The sequence below is a fragment of the Cygnus olor genome, chromosome 1 (assembly GCF_009769625.2).
Source record: "Cygnus olor isolate bCygOlo1 chromosome 1, bCygOlo1.pri.v2, whole genome shotgun sequence".
NCBI lineage: Eukaryota > Metazoa > Chordata > Aves > Anseriformes > Anatidae > Cygnus > Cygnus olor.
In genome coordinates this window covers 127,524,580-127,537,353 of record NC_049169.1, presented here as the reverse complement: position 1 = coordinate 127,537,353, position 12,774 = coordinate 127,524,580, and the positions used below count along the sequence as shown (strand labels likewise).

The 12,774-nt window shown below is 42.9% G+C and overlaps 1 protein-coding gene across 4 annotated transcripts in view; it reads left to right on the top strand.

Annotated features, from left to right (window-relative positions):
• Positions 1–7,341: 7,341 nt before the first annotated feature.
• CDKL5 (cyclin dependent kinase like 5) overlaps positions 7,342–12,774 on the top strand; it is a 135,717-nt gene continuing 130,284 nt past the window's right edge. For 2 of the 4 annotated variants that reach the window (XM_040532605.1, XM_040532585.1), the window contains exon 1: positions 7,342–7,489. The gene's annotated coding sequence lies outside the window, so the exon portion shown is untranslated. Of the gene's footprint in view, positions 7,490–11,580; positions 11,918–12,774 lie in introns of those variants that run through there. The other 2 variants (XM_040532619.1, XM_040532594.1) reach the window with 2 other exon arrangements.

Below are 12,774 nucleotides of genomic sequence, written 5' to 3'. Positions count from 1 at the left end.
CCTACCACTTTATTAAACATGATTTCTTTCAGCCTCTCCGACTGCCTAATGAGCACCCTGAGCAGGAGAGAGTAGGAATCAGTAGTTCATTTCCCTCCGCCCTCCCCAGAGGAAAGCCCACACATCAAAGCAACTATTTGCAGATGATCTTTGGAAAGAAACAAAGAAAAATGTTTTGAGGGGCTATGCTTTAAAGCCACTTTCTACTGAGATGGCTAGACAGAATTTAGGACTATTATTTTTACCATCCAAGTTGGAAGATTTTGTCTTGCCTTCTGCTACATCTTCCTTTCTTGTTCCTTCTACCTGTGACTTGTTTCGCAGCTTCAAGTTTCACACCCACACCCTTCTTTCCTCCCACTCTCTTTGTCTCTGTAAAAAAAACCCTGTCATCCATGACTTCTTCATATGTCATTGCCTTCAGCCTCACCAAGGCCTGGATCCTTTTCTCTCTCTTCTCTCTCTCTCACAGGTTTCTCTTTTCCAAGCGTTTCTCCCCTCAGCATCATTTCATGGAGGTCACATTGGGCTTTTGCTCTCTCCCTGCCTGTGCTCGTCCCTAGCTAAACTGTCTTTCTCCATTTTTAGCAGCATTAAATACGACCCTTTTCTTCTTCCCCCTCTCATTTTCCTGCTGCCTGCTCTCCATGCAGCAGTTCTCTTTGGTCTTGTTCTTTGATTTCAGCTCAAGACACTCTTGTTTTCACCATATCCCACATTGTCTGTGCTGATCCATCCGATCCCTTTGCCGAATAGCTCCAAGTCTCCCTTCTGCATTCAGGCTGCATTCCTCCTTCGGCTCACCCTATGCCAAAGCTTACTGTCTTGCATTGATTTCGTCAGCCATTTTCTCAGATCTCTGTTGCTATGTTCCTCCCTTTTAAACAGCAACCATGTATCTTTCAGCTTCATACTTAATGGTCTTCATCTCCCTTGTCCCTTGTCACTCAGTCTTTTGACAACTTCCAGGTCATAAGTATTTATTGGTGTTTGTCACTCCTCTCTTTTTCCGCATTTCTTCTTTTCCTTCTCCTTCTGCCTCAAGGACTGATGTTCATTTTCAGCCTTCCTTACTCTTCACCCTTTCTTTTTGCCTCTCTCTCACTCCAAAACAGCTAGTTCTGAGACAAGCTGTCCTTCCCCACTACACATTTTTTATCCATGTTCAGTTCTTCCAGTTTCCTAATTAAGTAATTCTCATTCTCCAGTTTGAGAACATCTGTCATCGCAAGTAGATTTTTTTCTGCCCTGAATCATCCTCCCTCTTATCCTGCTCCTGCATCTTCTTTGCTCTCCTCATTGGGATCTCAACCAATGTTGTCTTCTTTGTGAAGACATCTGCTTTCCTTCACTTCCCTTTCTGTATCTCCCTTCCTTCTGCCATGCCACGTATTAAGAATTTCTCTTTTCCAGCTCCTCTGTTTGCCTCAGTTCTTCCATCCTGAACACACTGCTCTTCACTCCTCCTTCAGTTCTCACGCTCCCACAAAAACACTTTTTTTTCTGATCCCCTTTTCTCACCAGCTATGGACTGCTCTGCTCCTCTTTTTCATATCCAAGCTAATTAAACACACATCTCCTCCACTTTCAACGAGGAACCTCTGTAAACTAGCTTTTCCCCTTAGACAAGACATAATCTGCTCTTACCTGTGTCTCTCCTCAGTTTTGAATGGAACCAAAGTTCAAAAACAGTAATCCAGCATTGAAACCTTGTATTCATTAGGTTTCTGTGACTGTCTTTTCTTTGCTTTCCCCCTGTGCATCTGTCCATTACCACTGCAGGCCACTTGGAGCTCTTTCAAGACCCACCTCCAGCATTTATGATGACTTACCACTATGATGATTTAGTTATTATTTTGAATATTCATCTCTTCACTCCAGATCCGCCTGTTTTTATTCAAAGGAAAGTCTCAGAAAAAAATGGCTCAGATTTGCTCTTCCTGGACATCACTCCAAGAACAGTATGTTTAAAACAACACCTTCGGTTGCATCTCCTTTGCAGTCACAGTGACAAATCATATCTAGCCTGCCACTTATCTGCACCTTCCACCTCCTTCTTTTTTCTCATAACCAAACTATGCCATAATCCTAACAAGGCTAACATTTCTAGTAGAAGGCTTTTTGCATTCATCTACATACCAAAAACTCACCCAAATTTTCATTATGCCGAACACTGATTGCTGCAGCATTTGTTTCCTTACCCTTGCCATGCACTGCCATAATAATGATGCATTATCATTCAGGGAGACCCCAAGGTCTAAATTGTCCTCTCTTACAACCCTTTCTTTGGTCTCTGTCTTCATAGCATCAGTGTATGTGAATGGACTTCATTTTCAAATCCATTCATGTTCTATCCCCACCATATCATCTCCCAGGCTCTTGCATCCAGCCTACCCAGGATGATACTTTCCATCTGACTGATAAAATTTCACATAGGTACATCCATGTTATCTCCCATACTTCACCCAAGTGCTTTTGCTGAGTTTCTCAGAAAGATCAAGAAAACCACTTCAGTTTTTTTTTTTTTTTTTTTTCCTTAAAAATCTCTATTTGAAATTCACCTCTGCCACCATGCTACAGATTTAGATAAGTTTAGTGAGTGAACTAACTCATCCTTTTCTGGTACTCTGTCACCTCTTACCTCTTGAAGTATAAGGCTTTGTGGACCAGCATTATCTTCTTATTTTGGGTTTCCATGACACCCAGTCCACAAAGGAGTCAGGCCAAAAGTAGGGCTCTTAGGTACAACAGTGATGGTAACACATACTACAATAGGTGGAAATTGCAACATCTCAGCAGTGTTGATATTGTTCTGCAACCATCTATCACTGCTACATTTAAATTTATATTTCAGAACATTTTCTTCTGTATGTCAGGCTATGAAAAAATACACATTTTTAAATATATAAATAAATATACATATATAATATATATATAAAATATATAAATATATAAATATAAATATATAAATATATTAATATATATAAAATTTATATAAAATTTATTTATATTTATATAAAATTTATATAGATATAAATATATAAAAATATTATATATATATATATATATATAATATATATAAATAAAATACACAAAAATACACAATACATTAAAAGCTAGTTATATCTTTGATTTCATTGAAGATTACATTTAACAGGACAATATCAGCCTAGGTGCAATGTTTCATATATTATTTTTTCATACAAAAAGTTTTAGGATTCTGTTTATAAATGCTGTCTGTAGCAGCATGGGCTCTCCATCAGGCTTGACTTAGGAAGATAGTAAATTCTAATTCTGCTGGAGAGGAAGGATGATTCTTCTTTCCTATGGAAACCTATTCTCATAGAAAACAGGTTATAAGAGCCACAAGTGGGGGATACTGCTTGTATAGGTGAATATGACTCACTGAAACCAGTAAGATAGTCACAAAGTAATGTTTAAATGCAACCAAGAGAGGAAGAATGAGGGAGAAGTAAGACAGAGAAGGAAAATAGAGTATTTAAGTTTAAAGAGAGAAGGTCATGCTTTGGGAAACAGTTTATGGAGAGTTCAGAGAGCTCTGAAAACAAAAGTGATTTTAAGAAAACAATCACTGGAAAATAAGAAAATATGGAAAATATGTGATCTAGCCTACTGTTTTCATCCTGACACCATTGCTAGGGACACCTGAGCATGATGGGGGGAAAGGGGTGAAATAAGATGTGATCTGTGGGACTGTAATGATGTGTGTCTGTGCCATTATTTGGAGGTGAATCAAGGACTGCAACATTGATGGGTCTAGACATACATGAATTGCCTTCAGCACTGAAGGTGCAGACCTCTACAACAGAAAGCTGCCTTGTAGTCATGCCATCTTCCCCCTTTCTTGCTCCAACCAAATGCTGATATAAAACCATGCATTATGTTCAGGGAGGAAACACCTCGTGGGCAAAGCTACCTTCGTGCACACTGTAGGTGCCTATTACACACGGTAAGATATATTAGGGTGAATGAAATCCATTAACCATAACTGGTCGTTATTATGGAAATAAAGATGTATGGTTCTTTGAAATGTCAGATTGTCTAAATTACAGTAGGCTGGAAAGAAATATTATTTAACTTTGCTCTGTGTACTATTTTCTTGTCATTGAGAAGTTATAAAAACACATTGACTTCAGACTCATAAAAGAACAACAAAAGTGTCTGATAAGAGTCACCTTATTTCATCAGCAAATACAATGCAAATGATGGTTTGCGCACATGGGTGGTTTTCATCAGGTATCAGCACTGTCATAAACACAATAAATTACAGTAAAAAGTGGACCGAGTTCAGAGTATCCAAACAAATTAAATGTCAACAGCTCATTTATTCCTCTTTGCTTCTGCAAGTCAAAACAGTCACATCCTGATCTTGTGGGTTATAATTAGGTTGAGTCCCAGCTCTGCAAAAGCAGAATGCGTATCTTGAGATCTACCCACATATGTTTAGGAAGCCAGAAGAAAGGGCAGTGGTAATGCATAAGAGGAGTATACAGCAGGTGGCTAAGCACTGTAAACCTATTTATAAACTAAGAGGCAGATTAGGTAAGTTCTAGATCACTGGTACTTTTCATAGCCTTAACAAGCCTTGTTGAACAAGACACTAAAACTATTTCTTACAGACTGGCACCATTGCTTATGTGACTTTCCCCCTACCAAACGGCTCTGTTGGGTTTGGAAGTGCTGGGCGGGGCAGCCAGCAATTCTGCCACGGGGCTGCGCAGAAAACCCACATCCCTGCTGAATCCCCACAAACACGTATAGCAGGCAGATCCTGGGGAACATCCCACTTGCCAGGTCATTGGAGGAAGGTTGCAGCACCCACCAAACGGAGGAGGAAAAAATTAGTTTGCAGCACTTGCGTGGAAACGATTGCACGGAGGAAAAAAGCCATAACTCTTTGATCATGAGCCCAGTGTTCAAAATGAAATGATCCCATTCAAGAGCAACACTTGCAAATTACACATTTTAAAATACACATTTCAAGAAAAGCTTTGTGAAAGGATGTCAGTGCAGTTACAGCAAACTCTACCACCTGAGAATTGTGACTGTCAGCCTTTATTGCACATATTAAATATGCAATGCTGCATAGGAAATTTGTGGCAAAACACTCTTTAAATTACTGGTTGCTCAACTGAGAGCATAGCTCCTGGGAAAGCAACAGCCAGTTTGTAGAGAGTAATAATAAAAGCAGCATCACTCCCTTTTGTTGCATTGTTTTCTCTCAAGACCCTAGGAAAGAAACAATATCTATTCACTTCTTCATGGTTTCTGTTTCTTCTGTATGTAATGAAATGTCACTGCAAGCAAGAATAATGAATAATCTGCTCCTATCTGTGTGCCAATTTCTCCACTTTTTAGCTAGGCAAAACTCCCATTGATTTTTGTCTGTTTAAAGGCTCTTCTAAAATGCTCTGCTCCTCTCTTGCTCCATGCATTTATGTTTATACCTGTCGGGGCTGTATCTGCTGCCCACTTGATATCCTCATGCCTCTCCCCATATGCCCATCGATGCTTGCATCCATCACCTGGCTGTGAGTGCCAGTGGCGTGGCAGGGATGCAGCGGGTGAGCAGCCCTTTGCTGCCGAGCTGCATTATGTTGTTTAGCCATTGATCCCGTACGCCTGCCGCTGGTGCAGTGACCCATGCGGGCTCCTAGAGGAGGCACGTGCCGGGCCTGGCACTTCGCGCCGTTTCCAGCAGAATGGATCAGACCGCTCCGATCTGCGCGGGATGGCCAACCCAACACGGAGCCAGCTAGTGCCTGCGGGACCAAGAAAGGAAGCCAAGGCAATCTGGCTGCCTTCTTCATGCATTTGTCTCTGGCCTTGATCACTCCACGCCCCACTCTGGAGTCCCTGAAAAAACAACACTTAGGTGGTCCAAACTTGGGCATTTTCCCCTCGTTTTTATGGGAAAAATGCCTAAAAACAGCATCTTATCATGAATGACACCCGCTTCTTATTTGTATTCAGAGTCACAAATGCTTATTTTACCTGGTAAACCATATTTTTTCTTATTTTAGTGACTTGGTGGAGTCTAGCCTAGCTTCTCACAAGAAAACCTCCATTATAGACCATGACACGTATCAGAAGAGAGGGGCTTGACCTCCACACCCATGCCTGATTTGCAAGGGTTCACCTTAGTAAATTCCATCTTTTTAGCTGTGTGAAATGAGCCTCAAGCTTTTGGAGGCAGCAAAGAAAGAGCTGTTGTGCTCTGACATTTCTGTCACAACCACAAGACGAGGGAGAACAATATTATTATGAATATTGAAGAAACCCAGAAGACAAGTGGGCTATGATATCTGATTTCTGGCATGTAAAATTACGGACTGCTGTCCTTATCAAAGCAAAGCTCAAGATGAACGTTTCTTATAAAGCGTTCTATCCTCTCTGTCACGTAGCGTATTGTGAGAAACATCCAAACCAAGGCAGATCTCAGTAAAAATAGTAACTACAACATGTCAGTGTGTGAAAATGGTTACTTGCGAGAAGCACTGTAGGAAAAGAAAATTGTTTTTGTGGAGTTTTAACAAAAAATCCACAGTGCTCGGCTCAGACTTTGCCACAGCCATGTTCCTGTCTCTGCGTTCTCACAGGAATTCGACATGCACCACGTCGCTTACAATCTGGCCTCACATTAAAATGACAAGACACACTGATAGAAAAAAAAAAAAAAAAAGTTGTTTTAATTGCTAGCATATGTTACCGGAAATTCAGTTAGTTATTTTTAAGCGTTAAGTCATTTATCTTTGTTTGTAACCGGTAGCACCACTGCCTTCCGTCCTGGAACCAGCACAGGCAGAGGAGAATAATTAAAGACCACAAAAGCCGTTGGCGATACATGGAGTGCCAACACTGGTAGCACACTTATTACAATTTAGACAGCAGCATTATATCTTTATTTAAATTCACTTCAAGTTATCCTTATGGCTAAGGATGCTGGGATCACTCCTGCCCCTGCCCCTGTCACCAGCCCTGTTCCCAGCCCTAGCCCTGTCCCTGTCCCTGTCCCTTGTCCCTTGTCTCTTGTCCCTGTCCCTTGTCCTCTGTCCCTGTCCCCTGTCCCCTGTCCCTGTCCCCTGTCCCCTGTCCCCGTCCCCGGCCCCGACCCCGGCCCCGGCCCCGCGGCCGTTGCTCGGCAGCCGCCAGCCAACCGAGCCTGCCGGGAAGGCTGAGGGGAGAGGCGGTGGCAGCGGTGGCAGGATGACGGCTAGCCTCCATTGGTGGAAACGAGCGAGGGCGGGGCTTGGGACCGGCTCTCCGCCTCGCTATTGGTGGAGAGAGGCGTCAGTTCGGGCGCAGGGGCGGGGCGGGGCGGCTAGCGGCTTGCGTTGAGAGGCGCTGCGCGGCGCGGCGCGGCGCGGCGCGGCGGGGCGGGGGGAGCGCGGTCAGGGGGCGGCGGCGGCGGAGCGGGTGCGAGGGGAGCGGTGGAGCCGGCGCCGATCCGGAGCCGATCCGGAGCGAGGTAAGGGCTCGGGTGGGTGAGCGGGCTGTCGGCTCCCAGTCCCGGCAGCCGCCGGGTGCCGGGGTAACGGCCCCGTGGCTGGAGCGAGCGGCGCTCCCCGCTGCCTTTCGCCGTCGCCGGGGGCGTTGGGGTGTTTTTTCCCCCAAGATTTCGCCGTGAGGGTGTTGAACGTAACGCCCCGCCCGTTAAATGTAGCCTAAACGCCCCAGACAGCGCAGGCTGAGAGGCTGGGCTGCCTTTGTGCGTGCGCTGCCTTCACAGCGGGGAGCTGCGGTAAGGAGAGGAGGTTAAAAAAAAAAAAAAAGGCTATTTTTTTTTTTTTTAATAAAATATACCTGCCCGGAGTAGAAGCACGAAGCGCCATTTTAATAGGTGGACCGAGCGGTGGAGGTGTATCGCCTTCTGCCATCGCGCCCACGCAGCCGGGGGCAGCGTTTGGGAAATGCCTGGGCTGGCACAATTTGGGGATGGGGGAGATCCCCCCCTTAACTGGGGTGCCTCTGGGCAGGTGTGGGGCAGGGGGCACCTCTGGGAGCCCCCCTCCGAACGCCCCTCCGGGGAACGGCCTTCTTGGTCAGGATTTACCCCAAAATGCAGCATTAACTCAGAATTGTCGTGGGGTCGTGGCGATGTTCTGGTGCCTTTGGGTTTTTCTGAGATGCAGGGGAACCGCATTGCATGTGAGGGTGGGGGAAAGACCACGGAGAAAGGGGGAGCGTAAAAGCAGCAGCGATCGCTTGCTGCAAGATGCAAGTGCTACACCAGTGTCTTGCACCTAGGGCTGCTTGGATTCGTTGCTGCCAGTGCCTGGACCTGCAGCTGAAAGCAGCCGGCATCATTTAAAAACACACACGTTAAAAATATATATTATGCTCACTTCCACGTATTACATCTGATTGCAACATTATTTGAATGTCAACAACTTCGGCAAATCTGATATAAGATGTTGCTTGATGTTAGGTATTTTTATTGTTTCAGCATCCAAAATCAAATCTAAAACTATAACTTTGTTTTCATTCATTCCTTTTGTCTCGCTTTGCAATCAGAGTTTTAGCGAACCTGTTAGCATTGTAGGTGTTACGTTCTGCCTCGTTTCTTAAAACTTGAGGTGTCTAAACAAAGAAATTGCAGTTCTGTTTTAACGCTCTTCATGGATCCTTCTAGTTTAGCTCAAAAATGATGAGGAGAAAATGCCTTCTGAGGTTCAGATATTGAAATGTTTACTGTAGCTCTGTGCTCTTAACAAAGCCCTTGAAAATATCAATTTCATAAGTCTTTTTCTGTAGTGAAATAGCCACAGGAAAACATTAAAAAAATGCACGGTCGCTGTGAAGAAAACGTCTTTATAAAAAGAGGTTTGGGTTAGCCTGTTGGAAACTGTTATTGGAGAGCTGGTCCAGTTAGCTGTAGTACTAGTGTGGTTTGACACTGGCAGTGGCTATTTCTGTTGTGTGGAGCAGGGCTCTGTGAGTGGGAGGTGAGCTGAGGCTGCAAGAACAAGGTGGAATTAGAGAATAATTTCTATATGTAGAAAGCTCTCTTTCCTATATGAAAAACCAGTTCTCTTCTATTATAAAAATAGCTACTTATAATGCTGCCTATATATGGACGCTCTCGAAAACCATGCGCATATAAGCGTTAGCATGCTCTCTGGAACACACAGTGCTCACCAGTAGACATCTGGAATTAAAAAACAGCGGTTTTCCTAGCTATTACTTAAATTCTGGACAAGGTATGAGCTCGTATTTATGAGATTTTTTTGGAGCATACATGCTTAATCTGAGCAGAGCATAAGCGTGGATCTGCTCTGAAAATGGCTTGGTGTGAAAGGTAAGTGAAGGCACTGTGAGCTGTGTGCTCATCACGTGAATGGAACAAGAATGGCGTGCATTTGACATAACTTATTTTTGAGAATTTTAGAGAATATTAGCACTGCTTTCATGAGCTAAGCCTTACAGCTCTAGGCTTTTATCTTAATTTCCGTGTCAGGAGATCAAGGCGAGAGAATGGTCAGTGATGTGCTATAGCTAAAGAATGTATGTGATATAATGAGGAACAGAGTTCATTTCCTGTTTCTGAGTTTGGTATTCTGTCTAGAAGGCCACTTTTTGTGCTCTCCCACCTCTGTTTGTTTCACCAGACAATTCAAGAGTTGTACCTTAGTGTCTTGGTGCAAAGGGATTTGTTTGTGGATAGTAATAGCAGCTTTCTGCATCAGAAGCAGGAAGAATTAATTTCACGCTATAAATTAAAATGAGTATTAAAACAATACATAATGACTTTCTCTGTGTACTTATTAGAACATCAGCCCTCTTGCTGAGTCTGCCTAGTTTAATAATACTAAATATCGATGAAGGAAAAATGTTGAACTTGTGAATGTTCACAATGCTAGTGTGTCCACCTTTTAAACCTAAGCTTTTTTATTGTTGTTTAGAACATGACAATCTCAGTATATTTCTCTATCACTGTGCTAAATAAGATATTGAAATAATTCCTAATTATCTTGAAAGCACCCCGAGGGGCCAAAATAAATTTAAAAGGTTCTGCGTGCCTTAAACTTTGCTGCTGTAGGAACATTGTGTGTGCGCACAGCTGCCCACGTTTTCTTTTTTCCTCCCTTCTCTGAGGCAACCATGAGAACCCTGTAGGAATAAGCTAGCCTGCCGAGAGCTGCCATGCCTGTGTCCCTGGGTTATTTTCAGCAAGAATAACCACCTGAATGCATGGGCTTTCATGTTAGAGTTGTGCTCTACCAAGGGCTGGTACCTAAGTTATGTCTAGGTGCAGTGGAGTTGAAAATAATCTATTGCGTTGGACTTTTACTCCTCTTAAAATGCGGAAAATGTGTATGGAATAAACAGTTACAGTTAATACGTGATGACTTTCTATAATGCTTGACTGTGATACTGGAGTGTTTAGGTCTCTAGAAGCTTTTAATTCTAGCTTTAGTGCAATGAGATTTATTTTTCTGTCATTATTTCAGAAGAGATGTCGGTGTTCTAGCTTGCCTTCAGACTTGTCCTTCAAATCTGAGCAGGTCGAGCCTTCTTGTGTTGGAATTGCCCCTTAACGTCTTGAAACTTAACCCTTTAGCCGATGTCTTTTAAATAATAGCATAGCTTAATTTAACATTGACGTTTATTTTGGAAGAAGAAAGGTGGCACTCATGAGAAATGGTTGCCTGGCAATATTTAAAAATAAAAATAAAGCCCCCCACCAAATTTAGCCTCTGAAAAAACAAAGTGCGAATCAATTCTTAGCTGAATCACAATTATGCCAGCCACACGGAGCTCCATTATGCTGCTGAATTGTATCACTGCCCCTGTTAATCTTTTCTTACAGATGACTATGGAAATACAGCTGTTAATGGTAACACTGCTTCATTCAACTGAAGGAAGGGGAGGATGTGGCTCAGTAGAATCAAATATTTATTCAACTATTCAGTGTACAAAAAAAAATAAATCTTGGAGCTTGAATAGGAAAACAACCCCCCAGCCTTTTCTTCGTGGTTAGGTGTCAACATTGAAAAGTCCTACTGTGTTGTAGGAATTGTACGTTCTTAGAGAATTCGGAGAAATGGTTAACACTTAAAGGTTTTTTTTTGTTATTATTTTTATATTTTTTATAGTGGAAGGTTCTTATTTAGCTTAGTTTGTTAGAGCTATGCTTTGTTTGCTCTTGCCATCTAACAGTCATTTATAAAGCCCTTGTATTTGAGGCAGGAACCCGTGGCTCTCAAATTCTTGGAAGTTGGCTTTGCGATGTTGATATGGGTTCATTTATTTTTATTTGGTTCCCATGGGGCTGATAATTTTGTAGGGGTACCTATCAGGCACCGAATCACCTGCGGTGCACCAGCTTTACGTTGAGCTTGGTGCTCAGGAAGAGAGCAGCTGCTCAGCTGTGCAGTTGCTTGTGCAGGAGCCGGGGGCAGCTGCTGGAAGGCGCCTCAGCCTCCTCCATCCTCGAGCTTGGGGGTGACTTCGTGAGCTGGCTGCTGGCAACCGGAACGTCGGCTTGCTTATTTATCTTTCAAGCACAGAAATTTGGGAATGAACTTGAAACCTGAGGGAACGCATCTGTGTTTATAAGCTCCCCGCTTAGTGCTACATTTCCTAATCTTAAAAAGGTCCTTTTATTTTCTGGAGGAGATCCACATCTCACGAGCTCTCTGTATTTGCCTACGTGTGCGTCAGCACCGTGCTGGTGTTGGAATAGCAGAAGGTCCAGCGTGCCCTGAGCGTTGCAGGCTCGCCATGCCTGGTGTGCAGGGCTCTCTTTTTCTCCTCTCCCTTTCATCTGGACAATGCTTCCAAGACAGTGGTGAAGAGGGGGCTGCGCTCTGATGTGAGCCCTGTAGTGGATAAGCTTGCTGAAGGATGTTGGATATTACTCTGTGCTGGCTTTTACAACAAACTTCACTATCTGGTGAGGGTGTCTTGCATCCTGTAGCATATCGTGTTAATCGCAAGTTCATCGGAGCAGTTTTCCATGAGTAAATGTAATGTAGTTTGATTGTTCTGCAGCTTTTGAGATGCTGATGGTTTTTTGTTGTTGTTCTTTTTTCTATATATTATGTTTTGGCTATTATCTGAAATAGTAGTGAACCAAACAGCGTGGAAGGTAGGCATGTGTCACAGTCGGATCTTCTGTTCTTGTCAGAGCTCGTACACTTGTCCTCAATTTCTGCCAATGTGCTGCGTTCAGTAAAACTTTACAGTAGCTGAAAACAAATTGCAGGAAAAGTTTCCTCTTCTCTTTTTTATTTTGCACACTTGGCAGCATTTTGTTTACTCCCTGGAGTCACTTAAGCCCTCTCTACAAATATTTGTGCGCATGTCATAAGTTAAACATATGTTCAACTTCAGCTGTATTGCTTATGGAGAAGTGTATGTGGGTTTGGGGCCCGTCAGACTTGGGTTTTTATGTGACTCAAGCCAGAAGTGAAGAGATCCTGGACCTGTCAAAACATACAGCATCTCATATGTGAAAATGTTTTTAATCTCACATCTTAACTGATATGTCAAATTCATATTGTTCAGACCAGTTGATAGACATACTGGCAGCTCTTAAGTATTTTCTGTGTTGTTAGAGTATACTTTGCAGCTAAAAAATAGGGGATGGGTACAGATTTATGGTAACTTGGAGTTTGCTTTTCATGTTAGGTACTAATAGAAATAATTTAATAAAAAAAAATGTATAAAATTCCTCATCCAAAAGTTAAAGCTGTTCATTAATGAAAGAGTAAGCAGTTGTCCTAGCAGCGACGATAGATGTTAATATTT